Raw genomic sequence first — 18,146 nt, 5'->3', positions numbered from 1 at the left:
GCGTAATGGTTTTAAAAGATGCNCGTAATGGTTTTATTTTTATTTTTTTTTTTAAAGATTTTATTTATTTATTTGACAGAGATAGAGACAGCCAGCGAGAGAGGGAACACAAGCAGGGGGAGTGGGAGAGGAAGAAGCAGGCTCACAGCAGAGGAGCCTGACGTGGGGCTCGATCCCACAACGCCGGGATCACGCCCTGAGCCGAAGGCAGACGCTTAACCGCTGTGCCACCCAGGCGCCCCTGCGTAATGGTTTTAAAAGATGCACTATTATATATTGCTTCTCCTTCCTTTGACTTATGCTAAAAAGAAAAAAAGAAGTTGTGTTCATAGCCTACCTAATCGATATTTACAAATATGGAATTAGTGGTCCAATTCAAAGCAGTAACTGTCAGAAAAAGGATATAGATTTCATTTCTCATCCTCTGATGTACAAATTTCCATATCCTTATCTCATAAAGGCTTCCATGTGTTTTACATTTTCCTGTGTTCTGGAAGTTGCATACTTCTTACTAATGGTAGAGGCTAGAACTAAAAGCATTTAAAAATAAACCATCCTACTTGAAAGTAATACAAATGCAGATGCATCGTAAAATAATTATTTTTAAAGCTTTTGGATGAATATGTGAAATTAGAGATAAAAGAGCAGGTAGAATGATTACTTGATAAATTGGAGTATTGTGTTTTGAAAAGAAGGCAAATACTAAGCAACCAAGACAATTGTGACTACATTATTAAACCCTCTCATGAAAGAAAAAATTCCTCCTCTCACCCGTAGTTTGAGGCTGCCTTTAGCATGAAAGATAGGGTTGCAATTAGAGTGATATAAAGCGCAAGTACCAAATTATGTTTATTAGTGGATAAAAGACTCACATGTGGTATTTTTTTGTTGTTAAAAATGAAAATTGCATGAACTCGCTTTAATGGAACATAATAGAATGTTTTGCCATGATGGCTTTTTTTTTTTTCTTTTGAAATGGCCTTGACTGAAAAAGCTGTAGAAGTGACTTATCTTTAGCAATTCCATTAGCCACCGCAGGTTGGGATCTTAAGGCATTTATCAGAACTTAAAATACAGGTGATATAACTTTTAGAAATCACTGTAGCAGAACTTATCAAAATAAAATGAAATTAAAGGATTTAAACTCAGGGATATGTATATCAGTGAAACAACTGATTAAGCTAATTATGCAAATCATAAATCTGATAATTCACTGTTAGCATGTTTATTAGAACAAAGTTACTCTGCTACCTCTGATTGAATTTTAGAGGAAAAGTACTCTTTTAGAAAGAGAGCAAAATTAATTTGTTCCTGAAAGTGCACTAAATCTCTGTGTCAACTGACTTATCATTGAGTGTAGGAAGGGAAGGAACTTATCAGACTTAACTTTGAGATATTCATATTCATATGGATTTTCCATAGCAGATGTGTAGCCCCAGGCAGACTTCTGGCTCAACAAATTTCTGTGCTACTTTCGCTAGGTATATATGTACTTAAAGAATTCAAATTAACATTATTAACAGTTAAAGAAAAACATAATTAGGGAGATAAATATTTCATGCATATATGCTCGTATGGAAATACAAACATGCACACATACCTGGGTTTACCTGGTAATGAAGGAAGATATGAATATTCTTTGTTTTTAAGTTTTTATTTAAATTCCAATTAGTTAACATGCAGTGTAAAATTAGTTTCAGGTGTACAATTTAGCAATTCAATACCTAAATACAACACCAGTGCTCATCTTTGTTTTGTGAATTCTTCATTAATACTATTCAATTCCTGAAGTAAAGCCTTGCAAAGCTAGGGCCTGGAACTATGTAAGGACCTGGAAATGCAGACAGGTGCGCAATGATGTCATAACAAAGTCTTAAAAAAAAATCTAAAGTGGAGGAATCAAGTGAGAGTTTAGTTTCTAGAAAAAGGCCAGCAACATTTCCTTACGGCTCAGCAACGTCTGATACAATTAAAAAAAAAAACATGCATACTCTCCAGAACCAGCTGCATAGCCACCAACTTGAGGAAGACACTGACAGCATAATATATATATATATACACACACATATACATATATATGTATATATATATGAATAGAGCTTGGATAAGTAGAATGAAACTATGATAAAGTTCTTACAAGTGCTCCATACCAACTTAGAGCAAATGAAATAGAAATATGAGTGAAATTACTGGATAGAAGTCTGAGAAACATTCAGTGTAACGGAACTGCGTTTCTGTATTCGTTTCCTAGAGCCACTGTAACAAAGTATCAAAAACTGGGTCGCTGAAAGTAACAGAAATGTATTTTCTCACTGATCTGGAGGCTTAAAAGTCCCAAAGCTAGATTTTGGCAGGCCACGCTCCTTCTGCAACCTGAAGGGGAGAATCCTTCCTTGCCTCTCCCTAGCTTATGGTGGTGGCCGTCAGCCCCTGGGGCTCCTGGGCCGTGGCAGCATCACCCCGGTCTGCTTCTGCCTTCACACGGAGTTCTCTCTTTGTCTTCACACCAGCTCTCTGCTATGCGTGTCTGTCTCCATGTCCAAACACGCTCTTTTTATGAGGACACTGGTCACATTGAAGTAGGGACTACTCTAATAGCCACAATTTAACTTGATTACTTCTGTGATGACGATGTGTCCGCCTAAGGTCACACTCTAAGGTACTTGGGGTTAGGGCATCTACATATCTGGGGGTGGGGGGAAGACTAAACCTAATTCAACCTGTAACGGTTTTACTCCCAATATATTGCAGAAGAAACGTAAGTACTGGGCCAAGTTCTAAAATTTGGGGAGGCAATGTGAAGACACGGTAAATATTCACGAAAGCCTGAGTTTTAATTCGGTTGGACTCTATCCATTGCTCAGAGCGCACTGCGTCCGCTGGGTCACGCCACATCACCAAGTCTCTTCAACTATAGTAATAGAACTTCCATAAAAGCAGTGAGGTTTAACAAATGCTGACCTCGGGAGTCCAACCCCTAACACCCTACTAATCGGTGTCACAGGAGTAGCCTCCGTTGAGTTTATGTAGCAAAGTCCCCTGGCCACATGTGGCTGAAATCTACCAGCCACCAGACCTATGACTGGTTTGCTAATCAAGGGATTAAATTAACCCCCATCACGCTCATAAAACAAATCCTCCCAGATGCACATAAGCAAGGTTCTTTATCTCCCCACTTCAAAATCTGGTTCTGGTGTTTGAATAATTGTTTAGGAATCTCTAAATTAAAGCTATTCCAGAGAAATTAGAACAAGTTAAATTCCCTCAAAAAGAGGCTAAATAAGCTTACACGTTTTTAAAGTTCAGAGTGGAACAACTGTAATCAATTTTTCTAAGAATTTTAAAAGCAAAGATTATTAGTGTGTTGATAAATTTTATATTGCTTCTAATAAGATAATGTCACTGCATCCTATAACTATTTCGCATAATTTTATATTAAAAATGAAATCCCAACATTGCTTGTTATTTTTTTTTTCAATTCTGTGTCTATACCATTAGATAGAATTATGCTTAAAAGAGTAAAGAATTAGGGCACCTGGGTGGCTCAGTCAGTTAAGCATCTGCCTTTAGCTCAGGTCATGATTCTAGGGTCCTGGGATTGAGCCCCACATTGGGCTCCTTGCTCGGTGGGGAGCCTACTTCTCCTTTTCCCCTTTCTCTCTTGATCTGTCTTTCTCACTATCTCTCAAATAAATAAATAAAATCTTTAAAAAAAAGAGTAAAGGATTCTTTCTCAAAGATTTTCAGATAGAATATCTTTTCTAATCCTTATAAACTATGTATAAGCTGACTTATTCCTGAAGTAGGGGATATAATGCAGCTATGAATCCTAAAGAGATAGTATAAATGTGCTCAACCAAATACTTGCAAAGGTATAGGAATTGTTTTTGTTTTATTTTTACTTTGTTTTAAAAAAGCAAACTTTTTATTTTTAGAATAGTTTTGATTTACAAAAATTTTGCAAAGATAATGCAGATAGCCTACCCTCACCCAACTTTCAGATTCCTATAGGGTTAATATTTTACATTAGTGCGGTACAATTGTTACAACTACCTAACCAATATTGATTCATTATTATAACTACAATCTATACCTTATTCAGATTTCCTCTGTTTTTATCTTCTGTCTTTTTCTGTTCCACGATGCCATCCAAATGCTATGCTTCATTCAGTTGTCATCTTTGTCATCATGTCTCCTTAAGTAGCTTTAGATTCTGTTTCTCAGACTTCCCTTTTTTGACCATTTTAAGGGAACTTTGTAGGTATTTTATAGAATGTCTCTCAAATGAGATTGACCTATTATTTTTTTTCTCATTATCAGACTGGATTTATTGGTTTTGAAGAGATAGGTACAACAAAGATGCCATTCTTGTCACATCATGTACACATTGTTAACATAACTTATCACTGCTGATACGAACCTTGATCACCTGGCTGAGACAGCGTGCCAGATTTCTCTACTGTAAAATTACTATTTTGCTCCTTTTTTATACTATCCTCTTGGAAGTAAGTCACTATATACTGCCCACATTTACTGGGAATTTCCTACCTATATCATTTTTCTTCTGCCTGAAGAACTTTTTAGCATTTCTTGCAAAATGGGTATGCTGGAAATGAATTCCCTCAGTTTTTTGGGGTTTTTTTGTGTGTGTGTGTGTGTTTTTTTTTTTGTCTATGAAATTCTTTATTTTTCTTTCAATTTTGAAGGATAATTTTACTAAATAAAGAATTCTAGGTTGGTAATTTTTTTCTTCAACACTGTAAAGAAATAACCCGCTTCTTGTTTGCAAAGTTGAAAATGGAAAATCTGCTGTAATTGTTAACATTTTGCTCCATAGATAAGATATTTACCCCATCTTCTTTTAGCTCTCTTGAAGATTTTCTTTTTCTTTGATTTTGTCCATTTTGGATATGATATTCTTAGGAGTGTTTTTTAGTATTTATCCTGCTTGATTCTCTCTGAGCTTCTCAGGTCTATGGTTTGGTGGTTTGCAAACACCAATATTTTTATAAAGCATGTAAGGACTCACAAAATTGTAATCATCTTCCATTTCATTTTTTTATACAATCTTTGCTCCAGTCACCCAAATCCCTTGTTATTCTCTGATATACTTTCAGATTCTGAATATCAAAATTCTGTATTCTTTAAACCACAGTAGCTTCAAAAGTAGCGCAAATGCTACTCATATCTTGATTCTCCCAGCTCATCGTGTATGTTGCCGTCTGTCAAGTACTAATAGCAAGCAACTCAGGTCACACATTTAGCCTTTATTTTTCTATTCCATGCGTTATAGTTCATCCTCATTGTTATTCACATGAGAAATATGTCACTTGTAATAATTATGGTAGTTTACCGGATTTCTTGGCTGGCTTAGCCTTCTATATAATGCACTCTCTGAGAACTAAGACTTTACTGGTGAGAGTTTTTAATTGAAAGCAAAAGAAAATGACATTAATTAATTAAAACAAAGTTTTTGTTTGTTTTTATTGAAAGAACACTAAATGACTGCAAGAATTGGTACAAAGTCTTAAGCACCTATGGTTCTTTAAGTGAGAAGAAAGAAAGCAATGACTGCCAGAAGTGCAGCAAAATTCACACCACAGAAACAGTCCAGTGAGACACCCTTTCTGTTAACGTGAACCTTTGAACATTCATTGTCCGTGACACTACCTCCACCCCATCCCAGGAAACAGGATATTGCCGACAAAACCATCTATCAACTTCCTGGCATCTTTCCCTCACTAGCTCCAATTCAAATTTGGGGTGTTTGCAGCTCTTTGGTCCCCCTTAAGTCACCGTCTACTTAAGTACGAAAGGATCTGGACCTGCCAAGTAGTTGGTATTTCCAGGTTCCTTGGCAATGGTGAGATTTGCCTGATGTGGGTCCTCTGTTGAAGAGCATTAACCAGAATCCCCTGTATATAGAAAGGGATCGGGGTTCAGGAGCTGGGCAGTGAACAGCATGACCAAAAATCTCTTCAATATCTTCAATAGCTATTTATCTTCAATAGCTAAGACTCTGCTTAATGTGTAGTAGGTATTTAATAAATGTTTACTGAACAAAGGAAAGAGGGGAAGGGAGGACGGGAGGACAAAAGGAGGCAGGGAGGAAGTCAACTCTCTAGAAACCAATATTTTAAATTTCAGTAAATTGGAAAATGTTTTGTTTTGGTTTTGGGGAGGGACTTATAGATGTTTTTCTTACATTGTCAACATATAATTAAACTGAAAAATATTAAAAAAACATTTTTGTTATGTTTCTCTAAAGAGGTCAAATACCATAAGCATTATAATATTTGTGTCGATTCTAGTTTCTTCTCCCTATTTCAATTTGTAGAAGTAGTACTTCAGATGTTCACACTTCCCTTCTTCCCTGGTTGTTTGGATAGCCCAGTCACCATCTCAGTTTATTTTTTAAAAATTTTAAAGCTTTTACTTCTTTATTGGGGGGGAGGAGGAAGGCAAAGGGAGAGAGACAGAGAGAATCTCAAGCAAACTCTGCGCTGAGCATGGAGTTAATGCCTGACTTGATCTCCCTCAGTTCATGACCTGAGCCAAAATCAAGAGTCCCCTTAACCGACTGAGCCACCCAGGTGCCCCACCATCTCAATTTAAATATCAGTTTTTCCCTCTCTCAACCCCCCCACTGACCACAAATGGAAGTCGAGATCTGACATGGCCATTTATTCGAAGCTTCTTTGTAATCCTAATATGATCCAAATTTTTCTAAGGTTACACAAATAAATGTGGGTTAAGTTTCAGGTTTTCAATGGAGATGGAAACTGCCTGGGAAATAAGAATAAGCTCATGAGCTTAGGTGCTTTACTCTTATTGTTTCAAGATCCAAATCCTCCATTATTAAATAAATCTAGGTTTCAGTTCAAAGGGCTAATCATGTTCCATGTATGTTCTCTTGAAGGAAAGAGCAATTTTTCTTTATATAAAGTTATTCTATTTTTACATTGCAGTGAAATTAAATGCATTGTGCAACATTATTTAACATGAATTGTGGCAAGAAGATTCATACTTATGATTTATATTATCTGATAATAATAAATATATTGCACTTACATTATCATTTGCTAAAAATAAATATATTAGTTAAAAAGGAAAATTTTATCATGCAGGCATATTGCAGAGAGTAAACACACAAAGGAAGTTAATGCAATGTTAGAAATGATTTCATTGCAAATTTCCTTCTCTGTTTCTATTACGGATTTCCTTTTAACCAAAGTTTCTAACACTGCTAATTAAAGCACTTAAAATGGCCTCAGAAATTATTTCTGGACTGGTTTATTAATTAATTTTCCACTTCAAACCAAAGTCCTTTGCTACAAAATGTTACAATTGCATTTCTCAGTCCAAAGACAAATCAAAGTCCTGTATTATTTTTTTCTTCGGACAGTGATGTTCTGAAATATTTGACTGAATCAGGATTGTTCTAAAAAGACAAAAACAAAAACAAAATCAAAAACAATGTGTGGAGTTCATATCTGATTGACTTCAAAGATATATGCACCCCGGAAAACTATTATTTATCATCAAACCACAGATTTTTATGATATCAAAGCACGTTTTCATTCTACATTGGGAAAATGTATTTTAGACAGGCAAATTCTCTTTACATTGAAATATATGTTATATAAAATACTAAGTAATACATTTAGAGAGTTTCAAGTAATTATAAAACAGTGGGAAGTGTTAAAGTAGTTAATACAGTTACAGTATGAAAATACTGAAATAAAATCCAAATCTTTTTTTATTCTTGATAATTGTAGATTAATATTGCATAAACAGGGAAAGATTATTTTTTAATTTTTCCACATCAGAATCAACACATCCCCTGAAATTATTTTTCTTTAAATTCTTTTAAGGCTATATACAAATGAATATTTGACAACTATTTACTGAAGGCATAAATTATAGCAAAATGTAAGTTAATAAATGAAAAAAACAAAGTTTAGTGAGACACAAGTTTTTCCACTGATGATTCCATAATTTTTTTTTCCCTTTTTGTGTAGGGGGTGTTTTCTTTTTCTTTTTTTTTTTTTTTAAAGATTTTATTTATTTATCTGACAGAGATAGAGACAGCCAGCAAGAGAGGGAACACAAGCAGGGGGAGCGGGAGAGGAAGAAGCAGGCTCACAGCAGAGGAGCCTGATGTGGGGGCTCGATCCCACAACGCCGGGATCACGCCCTGAGCCGAAGGCAGACGCTTAACCGCTGTGCCACCCAGGCGCCCCTTCTTTTTTTTTAAAATTGAAGTATAGTTGACATCGAATATCCTATTAATTTCAGGAGTAGTGACTCAGTATTTTTATACATTATGAAATGACCCTCACAATAAGTCTAGTAACCATCTCTCACCATACAAATTTATTATGATATTACTGACTATATTACCTATGCTGTACATTACATCCTCATGAGTTATTTATTTCCTACCTGGAAGTTTATTCCTCTTAATTTCCTTCACTTATTTTGCCTACTCAGACTTTTCTTGAAGCGTAATCCATGCTTGCAAAAGAAAGGTCAAGTAGGATTAGGGTGCCTGGGTGGCTCACTGTGTTAAGCGTCTGACTCTTGATTTCTGCTCAGGTCATGATCTCAGGGTCCTGGGAAGAGCCCCTCATTGGGCTCTGTGCTCAGCTGCTCAGCCGGAGTTTGCTTGTGCCTCTCCTTCTGCTCCCCTCCCCCTGCTTGAGTGTGTGCACGCACACGCATGCTCTCTCAAAAAATAAATCTTAAACAAAAAAAAGAAATGTTAACTGGGAAATATTTTCAAAAGTGAAGACTTCCTTTGTACTAAAATGCCTCTAAAGAAGAAAATAAGTGGTATTGCAGATGAAGACATTGCAGGGAAAAAGTTTTCAGTGTTATGACATTATAAATATGCTTTTCACTTACTGTATGCACATGCTTTCCTATGTATCTCATACATTGGACCAAAATATTTATTGAGTACTTAGATTTCCAGCATTTGGCAGAGTAATGGCACAGAACTGTGTCTAAGACATACACAGTCTGCTTTCATGGAACGTACATTCTAGTGGGGCACCTATGCATGAACACATACACGTAAATCCAATGATTTCTTCTAAAGGAGAGATAAAGTGGCTAGATTCCCAGAATCCAACAAGGTAGTTTGCCAGTTTGATTTTTCATATATTAAAGTGAGAAGTGGGGAAAGATAGGACCAATATGTCCACTTAAAAAAATCATTCTGTCTGGTTTACATAGCAGAATTCTCTGGAAGAATTCCTCAATACTTCTGAGTTGTTAGCATGTGAAATCAGAAATTTGCTTCCTGTGATTCTAGACAATCACATACAGAAAAATATCCCTGGAGTAGACACTCCTTGTTTAGGAAGGATTCTTTTGGGGAGATGTCAGACCTAAACTTTTCACTTACTCATTTTTCTTGATTTTAACTCCAGACATGGTGAAGTTAAATAAATGTAAAAACTCAAGACTGTACTGTGTATTCTTTCATTAATAATTTAAAATGGTGGGCATGGAGAAGAAGTAGATTATATATCTCAAGAGGATGGTTTCTTTGTTTTGTTTTAGATTTCATTTATTGATTTGTCAGAGAGAGTACAAGCAGGGAGAGCCGCAGGCGGAGGGAGAAGCAGGCTCCTTGTGTAGCAGGGATACGGAACTCGATCTCAGGACCCTGGAATCATGACCTGAGCTGAAGGCAGATGCTTAACCGACTGAGCCACCCAGGTGCCTCTTGGTTTGGTTTTAAATGAGGAGGCCAGCTATTTCTTTTGTTGGGCTCAAACATTTTGTAGTTTCCTGGAACTAGAAGGGGTGGGAAAAAAGGAAAGGAAACTCCCTCAGCCAAGATGGAATACTATGCAATCTAGTAATTGGGTTTATTTTCAGATTATAGGGGCACTAATTAACAATTCAATTAGTGCCACAATAGCCATGCTGTCTCTTATTATTCTTTTTTGCCACTTGGTTCAAAATGTTTTAGCTTAACTGATGATAATGGATAGTCCACAGCACAGAATACGGTGTTGCTATATTATAAGGGATCTAATTTGGCCTTGGGGTTCAGGTATCTTCCAAGAGTGCTGAAGATGAGACTGCATAAGAGAAATAGGCGTTTGAAGGGAAGGCAGGGGGTGGGGACTTGGAAGGAAGGGAAGGACAATCTGAGGCACACAGAATCTTTCTAAATTTCCAGCTTTATTGAGATACTATTGACTAAAAGCTTTTGTAAGTTTAATGTGTACAACATGATAACTTGATACACATATACAGTGCAAAATGACTACTACTATAGGGTTAGTTATCACCTCTATCCTCTCATACAATTACTATACTTTTGTAGTGATAATATGAAGACCTACTCACTTTCAAGCATGTAATATATTATTGTTAATTACAGTCACCATGCTGTGCATTGGATCCCCAGAACTTACTTGTCTTATAGCTGTTAAGTTTGTACACATTGACAAACATCCTTCCATTTCCCACTCCCTGCCTTCACTGGTGATCATCATTCTGCTCTCTAGTCACATAAATTTTGCTTTTCTTAACTTCCTTATAGATGTGAGAACCTACAGTATCTGTCTTTTTTGATCTAATTTATTCACTCAGCATAATGCCCTCACAGTTCATCCATGTTGCAAAAGGCAGGATTTCCTGCTTCTTTGTGGCTGAATAATATTCCCTTGTGTACATATATCTATCACATTTTCTTTATCTGAGTCTTGACATGAGACCACAGGCATAATCAAAGGTCAGATAATTTACTACTTAGTATTTGATGTTAAGAATATTGAACTGTTCTTAAAGCAATGGAAGTCATTACAGGGTCTTAAGCAATTGAAACTGAGGAAAGGAAATGTTGGAAAATAGAAAAGAGGGGCGCCTGGGTGGTGCAGTTGTTAAGCGTCTGCCTTCGGCTCAGGGCGTGATCCCAGCATTCTGGGATCGAGTCCCACATCAGGCTCTTCCACTGGGAGCCTGCTTCTTCCTCTCCCACTCCCTCTGCTTGTGTTCCCTCTCTCACTGGCTGTCTCTGTCAAATAAATAAATAAAATCTTAAAAAAAAAAGAAAATAGAAAAGAAAAAAATTACACATTTTTCTATGTTGTGATGCAAGCTTGACTTTTCCACTCCTAATTCTCATGATTTGTCAAGCTGATTCTGCAGAAGAGATGATTACTAAAAGTTCCTTTCTAATTATGTATAAAAGCACTTTAGAGAGATGGCAGTCATTTCTCAGTCCCCTGCCATTCATTGAGTCTGTTGTGGAGAAGAAGAATATGATTATTTTTTCCTCTTCTTATTTTTGTCTATACATGTGTGGATAGTACAATATCACTGGGGTCACATAATGTTCAATCAACACACCATTCTCTTATTTCAAAAGAAACACTCCATTTTACAACAACAGTCTATATGTGCAACCAATCTCCTCATAAATGCAACTTTGGGTAAGATGTGTTACAGGGTAGAAAGTATAAATAAATGGTCACAATTTCTACAAAATTTTAAATTAGTAAAATTACAAATTATGTTTCCCATACATGCTATTAAATGTTCAAAAACCTGAATATTTTAAAAATTAATCTACATTTGGCACACTAAAGAACACTTAAAAAATTTTTAATTTTGTTATTTCTCTAATATCTCACAAGAAAAAAAATTTGTGATACTTAAACATTCTAAAATGCAGATACGTTATGATACATTAATAAGATTTCTATACTCATAAACTTGTCTATAAATAAATACATTCATATTTGAATTATATTTTTCCCTTGATAGTCAAAACCAATGTTTAAATTAATATGAGCAATTATTTCTTAAATTATTTCTTGAAGCAAGTCAACTATCTTATGTGATTAATTTGTATTCCTCTTTGTTTCTTCTATTTGTACTTTGGAGGGATATTAAGTCCCTTTACTCTATCTCTAGAGATTTAATTTACTGCCATTTGTTACTTATAAACTATGAGAATATCAGAAAGAAACAAAACCAAAGTCACAAACTTTATAATTCTCATGTAAATAATTTTTGGCTCACTCTCTCTCTATATATATAGAGAGAAAGAGAGTCAAAAATTATTATATCTATATATAGATATATATATATAGTTATCTAACCTATGTTTTTATTATTGTATCCATATTAACATGAGGGTTTAACAGAAACCTAACCAAAATGTCTTCTTATCAACAAAATAAATTATCTTAAAATTTTTTTGGAAAAAAAATATCCCTCAATATCTATATTCTCTCTGTCCCCACAATGGCATATCTTATTTGATTTGTCTTTCCAGATATAATCTATAAACACAATCTAATAACACTTTATCAGCTCCCTTAGAAATCTAAAATTTTAATACTCTTTATTTTCATAAAAAGAAAATGCATTGAGTAATTGCCCCAATACAGTGGTTATTAGTGCTAGTCACCAAATATTGATTGCTTTCTACCTTTCTGATGTGGGTAGGCTTGAAATTTGAGCTTCCTTGAGAATGGTGGTGACATGAGATTAGCTGGAGGAAGGGACATGAATGGCTTCCAATTAGAGTTTTTAATTGCAGAGCACACCCCTCCAAAATGTATTTGCTATGGCTTTGGTGACTAACAATGTTCAAGTGTCTACCAACCTGGATCCTGCGGTGAGGACATTATAGAAATAAAAGATATAATTCAGTCAATCCTTGGCAAAAAATAAGCCTTTGTGAATTTAAGCCAGTGAAATTGTGTTTGTTTGTTACTAGAGCCTAATACATACTAACTGATATGTATATGTAAAATAAATATATAAATATATACAAAATAAACAGTGAAACTTTTTTAATTAAATTATTTTGTAATTGAGATAAATCTATCCTAAATGCCTTCCGTAGGAAAGTTAGTGTCCACAATGGCAATAAAACTTGTGTTGCTGCCTCTTTATACACTATATTATGCACTAGACACAGTTTTTCTCTTTTGTGCCAACTTTTTACAGATGCAAGGCTGGAGATAAAAAACATGAATTTCAACAGGGAGAGAAATAATGAGTCCCCATGGGTAAGTTACCTTTGAGATTTTCAGGAGATAAACATTTGCACATCATGACCTTAAACATGTCTCAGAGAGAAAAAACGACTTTCACCATTGCCAAGCAGTTCTGTTTACCAAGTCAGATCTGTCAGGCAATGCACCTAGACCTCATAAAAAGTGACATCAAAAGTAACCAATACAGGCAACAGAATCCAAGTAACACTATGCACTTGCTGGTGTAATTATACTTATTTTATAAGACAACTTAATCAAGATAACAATTAAAATATGTTCATTTGGGTTGAAAATTTAAGACTATAGAGGCAATATTCTAGATTATATTCAATTAATTTGATATAATTTATTAAATGTCTACAAACTTTGTTAAAACATTAAGATAAGCATTGCACGATATTTGAAGAAGTTTATATGGGTCTACCATATATTATTTTCACTCCACTGCTAGATAGTGCTGCTTTCCAAGACAGATATTTAATTCTTTATATACAAGTTCCAAATTTCACTTGACTTAATTTTTGTTGTTGATCATATATATATATATATATATATATTTTTTTTTTTTTTTGCTAGACAGCATACAGGGCTTTCAATTTGTTCTAATTTTTAAGAATTGAAAGAGCGGGGGTGCCTGGGTGGTGCAGTCATTAAGCGTCTGCCTTTGGCTCAGGGCGTGATCCTGGCGTCATGGGATCAAGCCCCACATCAGGCTCCTCTGCTATGAGCCTGTTTCTTCCTCTCCCACTCCCCCTGCTTGTGTTCCCTCTCTCGCTGGCTTACTCTGTCAAATAAATAAATAAAATCTTAAAGAAAAGAAAAAAGAATTGAAAGAGCAAATGACAGCTCTTTCAAACACAAGCATTTTTTTTTAACTTTTATTTTATCCAACCCTCAAACCATTGACCCACATAAAGAGGACATGAAAGATGGGAGTAAGACCCAGATTCCACAGATATCCCAAACTACATCAACTTGAAAATTCCAGCCATCTTTTGTCCCTATCACTAGCATTCCCGAATGTCTTTAGGTCATCTGAAGGAATTCCATTACATCCTTTGTTCTGTGCAGGTAGTGACACCTGACACCGTAAGAAGCTCAGTCTCAAGGCATCCTCACCTCTTCCATGCTAATATCCGCAGGTCTTTGCACATCCTCTTCTCTCTCTCCATCTCCCACTCCTCCTCAACTAATGAAAACTTACCAGAGTGCCCTTGGTTTCTGAATCCCTAATTAGCAAATTTCTCTCAGTCCTCAAACCTGGGCCCACACTGAGCACAATGCTTGTGCTTAAGCCCTAAAGCAGTGACTATAGATTTTGTTTTGTTTTGTTTTGTTTTGTTTTGTTTTGTTTTTCCCCATTTCTTTCATGTTTGAGTAAGAGTAATGTGTTTTCTTGTTCTGGTTGACTCTGGAAAACAATTGTCCTTCCTGCCTTCCTTCTGGGTGTTACACACAACTGATAAATTATTGAACGCTGCATCTGAAACTAATGATGTACTATAAGTTGGCTAATTGAATTTAAATTAAAAAAATAAAAATAAAGTACCTAACAGAGTATAGATACATAATAAATGGTATCTATTGTTATAGTACAGGTCCAATAATTTTATTTTATTTACATACCAATAATTTTCATTTATTTATGCATGAGCATTTACTATTTTCTGGGTTTGTTTTTAAGTCTATTACGTTTTTATTGTAAGGTAATGACCAGAATGCAATATGCAAGTATAAGATGACATTTCCTGTTTTGTTTTCAGTGTTCTTCCTGATTATTTCATTCAATAAATACTTTCTCAGTTCCTATGTAAAATAAATAAATAAATACATAAATAAATAAACAAATAAATAAATTTTGGATCATACTATCCATATGATTCATTACCTTCAAATAATTTCAATATCCACTCTGCCATCCACTTATTTCCATGGTGATAACCCTAGATCTTGTCATTACCAATTACTGCCACTTTTGATCATCTTGATGGCCTTACTTTCCTGATTATTCAGATTAATTTTTATGGTCAGTTCTCATAATCACTTCCTCTCATATACCCTTGATTCCTTGATCCCTCTTTCATTGGGGCTTACATGCATGGAAAATCTATAACCTCACTTAAATGCAGTGATCTGCCCACTTTGAGCCTAAACCAATGCAGATAAACCTAACGGAAGAAAAACAGCAATCATGCAAATTGATGTCCCTTTAAAAGTCAAGACAGCCAGACTCCAAGGGATGTAAAACTGTCTAGAAACCACACTGAGTACTTCCAGTCTACCCACTTCCCCATTGTCTTCAAGCATTCTTCTATACTGTCTCTAGTCCCCTCAAAACCTCCATTTTCCCCCTCTATTCTTAGTGACCTTTATTACTTCACAGAGAAAAACTGAAGTAATTTTAAAAACCTTAATAGACTCCCATCACCACACATGGAAACCTATCAGCATCTGCTCCCATGTACTCTTCCTTTCTGTTAAAAGAACTATCAATGCTCATTTCTCAAGCCAGTTCCTTACCACTTCATTAGATACCATCCCTGTCATCTATTCACCTCTCAATTCCCAACTCTATATTGGATAATTATCATCAGTATATTTCCCCATTCTAAAAGGAAGAGAAGGAGGAGGAGGAGGAGGATGACAAGGGAAAGAAAAGAAGGAAAATGAAAAAAGGAAAAATACTTCTGATTAACTTTTCTCTTCCCATTCCAATTTATCTGCTCCTTTTAGCAGAAAATACCCAGCAATGTCTATGTTTACATTTTCTCTAAAACCTATTGTAATCAGGTTTCTTGTCCCTATTATTCAGCCAAATTGATCTTTTCAGGTTCATCAATGATCTCCAAATTGCTAAATCCAATACCCAATTTTCAACTTTAATTTTATTTGGCCTATTAAATAACATTTGACACAGATAATAATATCTTTTCCAAATTATCACACACTTGGTTTCCTCCCTGTTGTACTGGTTGGTCCTTGACCGAGTCCATTGTTGATCTCATGCCCATCTCCCAATCTCTTAATGACAGAGTGCCCCAGGACTCAGTTCTTGGTTCTTTTTTCTTCTCTGTTGAAATTTAGTGTCCTGGTTATCTTATTCTTCTATAGGCAATGACTTTTACATTTGCTTCTCCAGCACTGTCCTCTCTCATGAACTCCAGAGACATATTCAACTACTTACAAATACATACGTATACACATCTAATTAATACAACAAGCTTAATTTGTACAAACTCAACTTCTGATCTTTTCTACCAAATCTATTTCATCTTCATTCTTGTTCATCTCAATCCATAGGAACTCTAGTTTTCCATTTTTTCAGACCAATAATCCCAGAGTCAACCTTTCTCTCTTACCTCAAAATCTTTCAAGGAAATCTGTTGCTATAACTTCAAAATGTATCTCAAATGAGATTATTCTCACTTGCGCTGCTATCCATTCTAACCAATCTACTCTTACCTCCTTCCTGAATTATCATAACAGCAACCTAACTGGTTTTCCTACTTTACCTTTGCCCCATTTAAGACTATACTCAACACTGTTGCCATTTTGATCATTTTAATCCTTGATACTACTCCTTTGCTAAAAACCTTCCAAAACCTCTGCATGTTTCTCAGTAAAATCTAAACTCCCTAAAATATCCTTTATATCCTAAATATAGCCACACGGGTGGCTCAGTTGGTTAAGTGTCTGCCTTGGGCTCAGGTCATGATCCCAGAGTCCTGGGATCGAGCCCCATGTGAGGCTCCCTCCTCCACCAGAGAGTCTGCTTCTCCTTCGTCTTCTGCCCTTCCCCCCAATTCAGGTGCACGCACACGCGCCCACACATTCTCTCTCTCAAATAAATAAATAAAATCTTTAAAAATATATATATCCTAAATAATCTGCTCTTTTCTCCACCTTTCTGATGTATCCACAACGCTATCCATGACTCACTGGGCACTAGCACTTGGACTGTTGATGGTCCTTGTGCTAGCTATTCCCTCTGCAGATATTAACAGATCTAATTGGTTAGCTCATTCCCACCTCAAATACTCAAATGACACCTTCTCAATTAGGTATACTTTGATCACTTTATTTAAAATAGCAAGCCATCCTCATTCCCAGCACTCTCAAATCTCCATACGTTTTGTTATTTATTGCATTTATCACTTTCTAACATACTGTCCAGAAAAGTTAACATAGCAGGACTGCCTGTTATCCTTTAAAAGATATACTTACAAGACTGATGCTTGCCTGGGAACTGGGAATTTGGGAGATTTCCTACAATCTTATTAACTGTGAAAAGTACTCAACAAGAGTAAACTGTTTGTGTAAATAATATGGTTTATGCTGAAAGTTTTGGTTTGATTGTTTTTGTTTTGTTTTCTGGGAGACTGGGATTTAGGTACATGCCAAAGAGCAGGTGCATATATGATCTGCCCCCAATAAAACTCTGGGGACTGGGTCTCCAATGAGCTCCCCTGGTTGGCAACATTTCATTATATAGTATTCATTATATATCATTATAATTTGTTGGTGAGGGAATTAAGTGGATCCTTTCACTGTAATAAATCATAGCCATGAGTCCAACTATATGCTAAGCCCTGTAACCCCTACTAGTAAGTTATTGAACCTGGAATTAGTCTTGGAGATTTCCTATATGTATAGTATACCGCTTATTTATGTATTTTTTCAATTTTTTTCTCTTCCAATTATAATATGAGTTTCAATGGCTGTTTTTTTAATCATATTTGTTCCCTGTATATCTTGTGTCAAAAAATATCCAAATTATATTCTGCATCTCATCTTTTTCTTCTGATCTATAGCCTCATATAATAAACTGTCTATGCAAAATTAATATATAAAAAGTTGCGCTTCACCTTGCTATCTTCTCCAAACACAATGTCAACAAATGGCAACATTCTGGATCTTAATAGAAAGTCCAAAAATACTGAACCTATACTGAATAGTTCAGCAAGAGTAATATATTCTCCTTCCGTTGCAGCTCTTGATTTTTTCCATTTCCCTTCATTTCAACTTCATTTAGAAAGTAAGTCCATTAACCAATTTCGTAACCACGAAACCAGCCCTACAGGAGATATTAAGGGGGGCTCTATAAAGGTAAAA

The sequence above is a fragment of the Ailuropoda melanoleuca genome, chromosome 11 (assembly GCF_002007445.2).
Source record: "Ailuropoda melanoleuca isolate Jingjing chromosome 11, ASM200744v2, whole genome shotgun sequence".
Taxonomy (NCBI): Eukaryota; Metazoa; Chordata; class Mammalia; order Carnivora; family Ursidae; genus Ailuropoda; species Ailuropoda melanoleuca.
Note: the sequence above shows the minus strand (reverse complement) of the source record.